The sequence below is a fragment of the Atta colombica genome, unplaced genomic scaffold (genome assembly GCF_001594045.1).
Source record: "Atta colombica isolate Treedump-2 unplaced genomic scaffold, Acol1.0 scaffold12, whole genome shotgun sequence".
In the NCBI taxonomy this organism is placed as follows: domain Eukaryota; kingdom Metazoa; phylum Arthropoda; class Insecta; order Hymenoptera; family Formicidae; genus Atta; species Atta colombica.
In genome coordinates, this window is record NW_017259206.1 from 7,483,005 (window position 1) to 7,487,856 (window position 4,852).

Here is a 4,852-nt window from a genome sequence, read left to right on the forward strand (position 1 = left end):
CTAATTTTTAAAAATATTGAATGTTCTAGGAAAATATCATAATGACAAAAACAATAAAAAAATATTATTAATAAATCACATCAAAGTTTTGAAATGGAATTATACTTTATATGAGCAAAACCTGTAAACCCCTTTCTTTCTCTCTCCCCCCCCCCTCTCTCTCTCTCTCTCTCTCTCTCTTTCTCTCCCGTTTCATAAACATCTTATTAAGGAAATGAAAATAGAGCCATAAGATCCATGAGAAAGAAGAGACTAGATAGATTTATCTCGTCAAGCTTCAATAAGATAAAGTCGCTGATACCCCCCGCGTCGCAGTCACGACCAACCAAAATTGACTTGGCCCCTATCGTTGATTTTGCCTCATGCAACTTGCTGCTGATCGTTGCGGGTGGGAACAAAGTCCATACGTTTCACAACATGGCGATGTATTATCTGCCGTATTAACGGTTCGGTGTGAATGGGCTGCAAGCTGAATCAACAGACATCGCCATCGTTGACCCGGTAATTTCTTCCCGGCGACAAAGAATCACGCGCTCGTGAAAATGACGACAGCGACCCTGAACGACGGCCGCCGGGGGCACCTTCGATCCAGGGGAGCCTTCGTCATCAGGAAGTGACCGCTTGTCATCGTTTGGAAAGGCGATCCAATGAAGGTTACGCAGTCTTGTCAGAGAACACGTTTCTGGCTCGATGACGCAATTGATAACGACGGAGAAGCAATTATTTGCGTCTTCTTGTGGCGCTTAAAAGGAATGAAAGCATCGACGAGATGATCGGTAGAGATATTGGAGTGGATAAAGAATGATTTTAAACATGACATCTAACCGTAAGCGTGAGCTTTAATAATTGAACGAGCACGCGCCGATGATGATCTCCGATGATCTCCGTCCGGGTGTGACATGACCTCAGAGAAATCAACAGGATCTTTTAGCAACGCGACCGTAGTTATATTCGGTAATTATATTACTCATTCTGAGTTGTACTCTCAATTACGCCGCCTATATGCGAGACTCCTGACTCATGGAACGGAGTCCAACATATATAGAATCGTGATGTGAAAAAAGAGGAATCGACATATCCGCTATCATCCAGTTGCGACGCGTTTCACGTTGTCATGGTCTAGAGTCGCGCAGCAGAGGAAAAATTTTGTATTATATAATCCGATCTGTCACGAATCATTTGTTGCGACGACATTTGTACTGAGCAATCACGCGATTGGTGACTCTTGGTAAATTTTTGCTAACATCGACCAATTCTAGATCTTATTTAAATATTCAGAATTAACAAGATAATTAAAGGAGGGGAACGACGATGTTTCCTTTGACCGACTAATCTCTTGAAGGCGCATTAATCATAGGGACAACTGGTCAAGGTGATATTATTTTCATTCTCGGCGGCATATTAGAATTATTTAACACAGTGGGATTTCAACTTCCCGAATATTATTTGTTATTTATGTTCCTCTTCGAACGTGTCACGTCGCTTCTCGAGAATATATCGCGATATGAAGTTCTATATCATTCTATTCGTTCAATGTCATTCTACTATATTTAGAAAATGAAGAGCGCTTCATTTTCTCTTCATTTCACTTGTTTGCCGCGCTATATTGCACTGGGACTATAAACGCATATGTAAATCATTAACGGCGCCATTAATCGAGATGCTTAACTCCCCGTTGTAAATTATAATGCCAAAAACGATTTATAAAGGCCACTTCGTTTCTAAGTGGAAAATACGCTTCTCGTAGACATAACAGATGTCGTAAACGCACACCATGCGCATGAGATAATGGAGTCCATTCTCCACGGATGAAAAGTCAGACAAGTCTCATCCCGTTTTCCATCTCGTAGAGAATGATCGCGTCGATCGACATCGGTCGCAACGACTGGCCGATGCATCGCGAACAAAACCCGGGAAAACTCGTCGACTTTCTTCGATCATAAAGGAAAGATGGATCCGATGATGCGTGAGAAATTCTCCCTTCACCGTCGCACACTATGTATGGCTTTGTTTGGCCGTCGATCATCTAATTTATAGCGTGATCGCATTGCGAGATGTCATTAACAATCGAATTTTTCTTTTTATCTATTTACTCCTATTTCTTCTTTTTTTCATTTAATTATAGCTCTGTAATATTTAAAGGAAATCTTCAAAACGAAATACCTTTTTTTTTCTCATTGATCATCACGATGCGAAATGCCGTCTGGCGATGTTTCTTCACCGGGGTGCTAATTGAACGGCAATCTAATCTTGTCGCGACTCGCATGCACGTCTGGAAATTCGAAGTAAACAAGTTCAAGCTTATCAGAATCAAGATCCACCTGTTGCTATCAGCGTGAGCAGTGGTTTTTTAATTTCGTGGAAGGTTATTCATGCAGTACCATGATTGAAGAAAATATAAGATCTAATTGCTTGCATTCTCCGTCATATTTATATGTTATAAATTTACTCGTAATGCAAACAATCTTTTTTTTCCAAGAAAGACGAAGAAGTGGGTTTGCAAAAGCGCGAGGATACGTGAGAATATGCACACATTCGCATTATCGGCGCTGACTTGGCGATAACACCACTGAGGGGGTCTTCTTACATTAACTACGTCTGATAACCGAATAAACACAAAATTAATGACATCCATCCATTACTTTAATATCGCGTTTAATATCGCGTATTTACCATTATTTATTATTGCTTTTCATATCTTGCAGAAATATTTTTCTATTTTTTCAAAATTTAATATATCGCATATATATTTCAAAATGAATATTTTGAAATAATTTAAGAATAAAGAAGCATAGTTAATTAGATTAGATCTCTAAAAATTCTTACTGTATTTTTGAAAAAATGAATTGATCGTTAAATCGATTCAAATAATTAGACGATTCGTTTGACAAGGTAAAAGATGAGGATAGAGTCATATAATCTTTCTCGACGACAAGCTAGATGCCAGACGGTCGATAGCCGTTGAAAAAAATGCAGGATTGACCATGGAACACGAACGCTATTGTCCCGCGATCTTAACTTCAAAAATGATCCTCACCGCAACGTTATGTTCGTCCTGAACGATCGTATCGTATCATCTATCTCGGATACGTTTTATAAATTTTATGGCGTGTCGCTTACAATCTTAGTCATCGTCAGGCTAGCGAAGAGTTGACGGACAGAAACTGTTATACATACTGTAAGAAATATTTGTTTGAACAAAATGGTATCGCAAACAGATAATTTTTTATGTTAAGTCGTTTATAATAATATATCTCTTGCTTTCGCGCATAAGTCATTGTTCAAGAATCGGCCTCGTTTCCCGAGGGACTTTTAGCTCTTTTACGTGATGTTGTTATGGGATCAGGCAATGGAGATCCCTCCTTTTTCTTTCCCGATCGATTTCACAGGCAACGCTATGATTTATATTGGTACGCCGGCGATGCTCAATTCTCAATTCATTCTCTAGACTCTAGAGAAATACCCCCAGCGATCTTACCTCGGCACATTAATGAATATTGTATGGCCACCTTTTCTTGGGTGCCCTATCGGGCCCTCCCCTCCTGACCCTTTCTGCAACCGCTAGTTCCCACCCTTCATCTCGGATGACACCCCATGGACCGGGCTGCTGGCGTCGGCGTGCTTTGATCTCGGGGGAACGCGGCAAACAGGTAGAAGAAATCGAGAAGAGGACGATGAGAGCGAAAAGACGATGGAGAGAGAGAAATAGAGGCGGAAGAGGGAAGGGAAAGAAGGAAGGATCCCAGTCCCGACGGACGTAGATTCCACGATGGCCAATGGAGGAGTCAGGCCTGACTCTAAACTCGAGAAAATATGTTCGGAGTCTTTAGATTGAGATCCGGGAGAGATAGCCCTACAACCTACTCCCCCTCCGTTCTCTTTCCTCTGCCTCCCACTATCTTCGCCTTCGCTACTTATGATGCGCCTGAGGAACGCCGAAAGAGATTTTTATTTCTCCTCACCTCTCCCCCGCAGATCTTTCATTTAGATTTAATTCCCGTGCTTTCCCTTGAGGATACCATCGGGTCTCGAGATCTCTTAGAGTCGTTCCCGGCTTACCAGTGAGACGACCATTTCGGTAGCTGTTACGTCCTTTGGAGCCTGTTTACGACGATTGTGAAAAATTGAACCGCCTCTTGCCGGTACAAGCTTCTCTCAGCGGCGGTTTCGTGCTTAACGCTGCCGCAGCCAATAATTTGCTTTCGACATTCCGAATGCCTCTTAATTAAAGTTACGTCGCAGGTACGCGGTAATAAAATTTGGCAGCAAGCACATCTCGTTATTTATCGTTGAATTTTCTTAATTAATTAATTTTCTTAAGAAGACTCTATGGGTGCGCATTTGAGTTTAATTAGTAAAAATTAAAAGTAGATATGTGGTTTCTCCCTGTTAACTTCGATATAGAATATTGATGAGATGAAACAACCCGCTAACCTCGCCAGTATAGTTCTTCCATTGAATTCATTCATTAAGCTTAGAGCGTCCCATCTCGATGAGAAGAAAGCCCTACGGGAAGCCCGTTTCGAGGGAGAAGCCTTGAGGAGAAAATTAGATCGCCCCATGCTCAGCGAGAGACCACTTTCAGTCGCGACGAGGTGGGAAACCGAGGTATATAGATCGCGTGGCGCTTTGCGTGTGGTTCGCGTCACAAAAATACGTCGAAGGGAAGAAAGGAAGGAGGTGCGCAATCTCCCCGTGACACAGCCGCCTTGGCACCACCGTGGCTCACACAGCGGGAGCTGAAATTCCCGCGGTCCATGAAGCAGCCGCCGCCGAGTCGCGCTCGACGCTTCTCGCTGTACTTTTTATTTAGTTGCATTGTCGGGGAGGGGATACTGGGGGGGGGGGGGGG

The 4,852-nt window shown here is 42.5% G+C and overlaps 1 protein-coding gene across 1 annotated transcript in view; it reads right to left on the minus strand.

Moving 5' to 3' along the window:
• LOC108694514 (zinc finger protein ZIC 1-like) overlaps positions 1 to 4,852 on the minus strand; it is a 21,027-nt gene that overhangs the window by 6,787 nt on the left and 9,388 nt on the right. The window lies entirely within an intron of this gene.